Genomic DNA, 7,639 nt, shown 5'->3' with positions numbered 1-7,639 from the left:
GGGCCGGCCCAGAAAACATCTTTTACAAATGTGTTTAGATTGTAATAGCCTGAGAGTTGGCAAATTTTTTCTGTCAAGGGCCAGATAGTAAATAATTTAGGCCATATAGGCCATAAGTCTCTCTCCATTAAAACTACTCAACCGCAGTTTTAGTGTGAAAGTTGCCATAGACAAAATGTAAATGAATGGGCGTGAAACTTCATTTACAAACAGGCAATGTAAACATAGTACGCTGACCTCTGCACTAGCCTAAGCGAAGTTACTTTACCTCTGGTCACTAAAAAAAAACCCCCGAAAATTAAGTTACACAAAAATAATTTTTAAAAAGTATAGTGTTACAGGTGTTAAAATGTAACCAAAAGTAGTATCCACTGAGGTAAAAGCCCTGGACTCTGAACAGTCAGGAAACCTCAATCATTCTATCCTTTTTCTGCCAGAAATTTAGCTGCGAGATCTTAGGCAAATCACATATTCCCTCTGAGATTACATTATCTCATCTCTAATTTGAAAAAAATTACAGGAGGGTATTATTCCTTCCACTTTTGTTACTATAAATTTCAGTTCAGCAGACTTACTCCCACTGTTACCAACAAAGTTTCAAAAGAAAGGAAAAGTAATTATTTAAATAACATATTTCTCATTAAGTACAATGAGCATTGGAAGATCTGGAGTATTAAAAGCAAACAAAAAAAATGAGGAGTATCTAAAACAATAGCATCAAAAAACAAAATACATAGAGATAAAGTCAAAGGATGTGCAAGATCTCACACTGCTGACAATTAAAATGAAGTAAATAAATGGAAACACATACTGTGTTTATGCACTGGACGACTTGATAGTGTTAAAATGTCAAACTGAACTATAGGTTTGAGGAATCCTAATCAAAATCCCACAAGGCTGTTTTGGGGGGGTAGTTTGGTAGAAATTGACAAGTCAACTCTAAAATTTATTTGGAAATGCAAAGGACCTAGAATAAACAAAGCAATCTTGAAAAAGAATTAATTAGAAAGCCTACTTTACCTGAAATCAAAACTTTGAAAGTTTTAACAAAAGAGTAAACAGATTGATGGAACAGAAAAGTAGATTGACATGTATATGGTCAAATGATTTTAGACAAGGGCACTAAAAAGCAATTTAATGGGGAAAGGAAGCTCTCCGACAAATGGTGCTGGAACAATTGAACATTCATATGGCAAACAAAGGCACTTGACCCTTATTTCACACTATACAAAAGAATTAATTCAAGGTGGATCAAGGACCTAAACATAAAAGCTACAACTATAAAGCTTCAGAAAAAAATAAGATCATATCTTCATAACCTTTGGGTAGGTAAAGACTTCTTAAAGAGGACACAGAAGGCATCAACCATATAACAAAAATTGATAAATTAGATTTCACTAAAATTAAGATCTTCCCAATCAAAAGACACTGTGAGAAAACAGGCAAGCCACAGAGTGGGAAAACATATTTGTAACATAAATCTGACAAATGACCTTTAACCAAAATATGTAAGGAATTTCTACTATCCAACTGAAAAGGAAAAGGACAAAAGAATCATCTAATAAGCACATGAAAAAGTCATCAGGGAAATGCAAATTAAACCACATGACATACCACCACATACCAGATAAATTCTGCTGTGTCCAAACAGTACTACACAGCAATAAAAAGGAACAGTCTCGGACGTAAGCATCTACATGTATGAATCTCGGACATCATGCTGAGTGAGAGCCAGGAGCCAGAGCCACGCTGTGTGACTCCAGCCGCACAAATCTGAGGATAAAGAAAGTGAATCTTCAGCAACAGAATAGGAGTATGGGTTAAAGGATGTCTGTATTTATCAAACCTGATCAGATTGTATGGATTTAGACCTGTACATTTCATTAAATGTAAATTATATCCCTTTCTCCCTCAAAACAATAGTTGGAGATTAAGGCTCTTGAAGTTAAATTTAAGGTTTTTTTGTTTTTTGTTTTTTAATAGATGGAAGGGCACAAATTCTTTATTTTATTTATTCATTTATTTTTTTTTTGGTGACCGATAAGGGGATCGTAACCCTTGGCTTGGTGTCGCCGGCACCGCACTCAGCCAGTGAGCACACCAGGCATCCTTATATAGGATCCGAACCCGCAGCCTCGGCACTGGAGCGCTGCCGCGCTCCCAGGACCGCACTCTCCCGAGTGAGCCACAGGGTCGGCCCTAAATTTAAGGTTTTTAATCTAGCTCTTTTAATTCAACAAAAAATTGAAGGTACTAGGTGGTAGATGATTTTGAACTATATATATATATATATGGCTATTTTTATTTTATCAGTCAGTCTAATTCAAATTTCTACAAGTGTGAGCTTAAAATGTATTTAGAATTAGTTTGTTGATACTTTGTCTAATCTTCTTTCCCCCTATATAAGATTATCTGTATTGGTGTCCATGGAATGGTGGTAAATACTAAACATATGGGGCCTCTACGGGCTGAGCCACACACCCACCTCTCACATTACTGAGCACTATAATTCACCACCTAACTTTCTCTAAGGGATCTTTATAACCTTTTCTCTAATAAATTTTCTTTCAGACTGAGGTCCGTTGGAAAAGTTTAAAAGATTCCACAACTGGCATCTGTCCTTCCTTTGTAACTACTAGAGAGGGATTTTCCCCTACTTTTCATGTAAAAACAACAACAAAATACAAGAACATCCAAATACAATGTTCTAATTGATTAAAGTTACTTATACATTTTTCATACTTCATAAACAACTTATTACACCAAAATATTACGTTGCTAAATTATAAGTTTAAAACTGAATTTATAAACTCTATCAATAAGCTCAATAGTACTGTTTAGTCCTTTATAAATTTGGTAATAGAAAAAATTAACATTAACAGCTTTGGATAAGTGTAGAGGTAGCTGGCATGACATTAATAGAAAGATTTCATCTGGTCTAATATTGTAAAGGCTCTTACATGCTCTGTTTATATCATATAAACCAAAAAATACCAATACACCTACAAGTATATTCTGAAAGACTTTTCTAAAAAGCACCATAAAACTCAAAATTCAAAAACAGCTAAGGATGTGCAGCAAACTACAAAGCAGTCAGCTAAAAGAAAACATCTTTTTCACAAATACAGTAATCCTATTAAATGTACTTATTATGAATGTAACATAAAATCTTGTTCAAAAAGTCCAAAGGATTCTGATTTTAAGACTTGATAAATCTATGAAGTACAAACAATGCGTACTTCAGACTATGTTAATACATTTTGCTTCCACCATGAATTTAGAAAACTTGAGAAGGAAAGTCTATTATATTTACCTATGTTTTTCCTCTTTACACAGTTCTTCCTGATGTTCCAAACTTTTTTTTTTTTTAACATTTCAGGAGGATGTCTAGGCTCCCCACGTGGCCTTGACTGACACCATGGGAGTGGGCCTTGTTACCATTCTGCAGGGATGTCAGCCTCAGCTTCCCACTGGGCCTCATGTGACACCACTCCAGGGGGGCCTCGTTACAGACAGGCAAGGGAGGAAGTCTAGGCTCCCCACTTGGGCTTTGCTGATGAGCTATAGGGTTGGGGCCATTGTTTTTCCATGGCGTTTGGCTAGAGTAGAGCACTTACTGTCACAAAGTTGTCCGTCTTTCTAGGTTGCCCCTTTCCTGGTCCTTTGGCTGGAGAAAGCAGGCTTTTCTCGACTTTTGTTGTGTGCTTCTGTTGGTGTTTCTGGGTTGCTGGCTTCTTCAGCAATCTGGGATATGTGAGGTAAAAGAAAATCCAGGCAACTCAATGCTATGTCATTTCTTGGGTCCTGAGGTTCCTAGTCGGTCGGCCTTCATCTTTCAGAATAGTCCCAAGTTTATTTCATGTATGTCCCAGGGTTTTCAGCTGTGTTTAGTGTGAATATAGGGAGAAGTGCGTCTACTCCATCTCGTCCTTCCTACTTTGTTTTGAATCGTGAATCTTCCAAAAAGGTGGTCCTACAGAGTGGCCTAGTTTGTGGTTAGTTTGCAAAATTTGCTTTTATAACTATACCTTTTATATACCTTCACAAATACTACTGGAGTTCAGTCAAACCACTAAGGGCATGTTCTGCTATCACTGGTTTATTTGTGTGTCTCTCCAATTAGAATCTAGTCCTAGATCTCAGCCATGTCTTAGGTTAAAATAATTCTATTTTTGAAACAACTGGGAAATACACCACCATGTTTTTTTCTTTAGAGGACAAGTATTCACCTGCTGACTACTGAGCATTTCTTAAGGATATGCCAGGGCTTCTCGGTTAGATCACGCTTTTTGCACATCAAGCTGCCATACCAAACTCTCTACTTTCTTCTGGCTTTGCACTTACCGAGCCTTTTTAACACACGTACTCCCAGAGCAGGAATTCTGGTGAGTTGCTTACCAGAAGGAAATGAATCAGGCTAGAAGACGACTCTTTGAAAAGGCTAGCGAGCTTTATGGCAGAAGATAAAATAGTGGGGAGGTGGATTTGCTGTGGGGGGTGGGAGTGAATTAGTTCATTTCTCAAACTTACAACAGAAAATCTGAAACTGGGTAATTTATAAAGAAAATTTATTTCTTAAAGTTTAGAGGCTGGGAAGTACAGGTGCAGGAGGTACATGTGGTGAGGGTTTTCTTGGTGGTGGCTTTACAGAGAAGCAGGTTATCACATGACGAGAATGGGCTAAGCAAGACAGAGCTAACCTCACTTGCTGTCCTTTTAAAGCCATCAGAACCTCACCCATCACTCCATGAATGGTTCAATCTATGCACAAGGTCATGGTCCTCACAATCTAATCACCTCTTAAAGACCCCAACTTTCAATTACCATAGTTGGATTTCCCACTCTCTTAACACAGTTACAATAGGGGTCAAGTTTCCAATACATGAACTTTAGTTGGACACATTTAACATATAGCAGTCAGCCCCTGGCCCTCAAAGTTCATGTCCTTCTCACAGGTAAATACAATTTATTCCATCCACAAAGTCTTAACTTGTTTCAGCTCAAAAGTCCAAAGTCTCATCTGTGAAATCAAACAAGTTATCTACTGCCAAGATGCAATGGGGGAACAGGCATAAAACAGAAATCAGTCCAAAGTGGATAAATGAGCCAAAAAAAAAAAGGGGGGTGGGTGGGGGGGTGGGTATGGGTCCCAAATGATTCTGAAACCCAGCAGGGCAGGCATCAGATCTCAAAGGTGGTGAGTGATCTCCCTTGACTCTGTGTCCAGCATCCTCTGCAGGAGAATAATGCACCAGTAAGAAGGAAAGAATGCAAAGTTTGGTTGAGGAAAGTGAGCATTCTTTTTTTGGGGGGGGGCGGGGGTCTTTAGATGCAAATTTTCTTCAGAACCAAAAAAATCATGGAGAATTAGTTGTGGAACATACTTTAAAAAACACAAGTGAAGGGCCGGCCCCGTGGCGCACTCGGGAGAGTGCAGTGCTGTACCGCCGCGGGTTCGGATGCTGTATAGGAATGGCCAGTGCACTCACTGGCTGAGCGCGGTGCGGGTGACGCCACACCAAGGGTTGCGATCCCCTTACTGGTCACGAAAACGGCACACACACACACACACACACACACAAGTGAATATAGCTCAAAGCTGTTTAGAAAAAAACACAAGTGAAGAACTATATAGCTTCTTCTATTCCATTCCTGTTTAAAACTGGCCACATTTTTTATTATTCTGTTCAAAATAACTTTCTCATTAGTTATGGAAGAGCACTGATATCAAGATTTAATTAACGTGGTCACTGGTTTCAGGGGATGTAACCTAGGTACAGAAACTTAACCCCAACCCAATGTGTTCCCAACTTTTAGGCCATAAACCCTATGAGCATGGGTGGGGGCTGAATGCGATGGTACTTGAAATAGTTCATCGAAAAACAATTAAAAGATAATATGTATCTTTCCATGAACTTGCTGAAGCCCTCTCATAGAGGCTGGATATGTTCTCAAGTCCACGCATACCAAACATTGTCATTAGGCCAAATGTCTGATATGCTTCTAAGGTAGGTGACGAGGTATGTGACAATAAAGAATCAAATTCACATTTAAAATGGTACTGAACTCATAACTTTTTGTCATGTGTATTTTTTTTTTCAGACCCAGAGATCTAAAAAATATAGCTTAATTAAAAGGAAAGGGTTCACAAATGGTTTTGAAAAGGCCTTCAGGCTCCAGAGTTAAGAACCACCAAACAGTTCTTAGAAAGATTAGGAAGAAAAAGATTTTCTCTGCGCCTTAATTTTCTCACTTGCAGAGTGGAGGTGATACCTAACCATCATAGCTTTCACCACTCCCTAATACGCCGTGACACTTACTGTCTCTCCAGCTAGAATATATATTCCTCAAAAGCAACGAGATCACCAATTTATTATACCCCCAACACACGGCACAGTGTCTGGCACGTGCAGCTGCTCAGAAAGGTTTATGGGATAAATCCATGATCTCTTGGTCCTTAAGGTGTAGTAAGAAAAACTGTGCAGAGTAACAACACAACGTAAAAAGTGAAGTGTGTTCAGACTAAATCCTATGTTGGAAACCAGTTTGTTACCAACCACACAAAATTCATAAAGCATCTTCTGGAAGTTTTCTCATTTTTATTAACTTTGGGGCAAAAACAAAATAGCATCTTTTCACTGACCAAAGCAACCATAATGTTGATCAGATTAAACTGACACCTGCAAGTGACCAAAGTTAAGTGACAAGTATGGGGGAGGGGCAATGGGTTGGTGAGGATGTAGCTGTGACAGAGTGGAGATGAGTACTGTGTGATGAGGGACTCGGCTGAAAGGCTGACACTTGTTTAATAGTATAGGATTACTTAATCATGACCCTGAAAACTAGAATCATTTCCAGATGTAAAAAATCACCACCTCTCTTATTAGCAACACTGAAGAGAAAAAAATTAGCCAGGATTTTTCACTGATAGGTTACAAGCATTAGGCAAAAACAAAGACAACAGAAGCCAAATCAAGTCAATATGAAAGCAGTAATAAAATACAAAAATAAGACATCAAACTGTAATGGATGTTATTCTAGGTTTCAAAATTTTTAAAGGTATCTATTTAAATTAAAATCTTGCAAAAAAAAAAAAAATCCAAAGTGAAAAAGTATCAATTTTAGTAAAGATATCAACATACATACATGCAGATAGATACACATATGAATAATAAGAAAGAGATTCAAAGAAATGTAATTTTGGCACTTTTACTTGTATTTTTAAAGAAAGCAAATACAAATATCTTTGCATACAAATTCTCATTCTGGAGAAAGAGGATGTAGAATTAAAAGGTGGAAACAAACAAACAAACAAAAGGTGGAAACATCTCCCTTCTTAAAAATAATATTGAAACAAATAACTTTACCTGTTAAACCTCCTGGTTGGCAATTTTATAAATCTGGCTTGATTCACCTAACTCCACAAGTTTGACAAAGTTATTTTTGTTTGTGTCAGTGATACCTGGTTATCCACTTTGAGTGCATGTACCATTTGGCCAGAGGTCCATAAATAATATTAACATTTCCAATGTAGAAATCCTAAAGTTCTAAAGGGAAATACTCAGTAGATAAATTCTCCCGGAATTTCTTGTAGCAAAGGTTCCTCAAATTTAAATCGTTTGGAAATAGCCTTTTTCTC

Source organism: Galeopterus variegatus, unplaced genomic scaffold (genome assembly GCF_000696425.1).
Source record: "Galeopterus variegatus unplaced genomic scaffold, G_variegatus-3.0.2 Scaffold3879, whole genome shotgun sequence".
NCBI classification, from domain to species: Eukaryota; Metazoa; Chordata; class Mammalia; order Dermoptera; family Cynocephalidae; genus Galeopterus; species Galeopterus variegatus.
The sequence above is the reverse complement of the archived record's forward strand: the minus strand, read 5'-3'. Positions refer to the sequence as shown.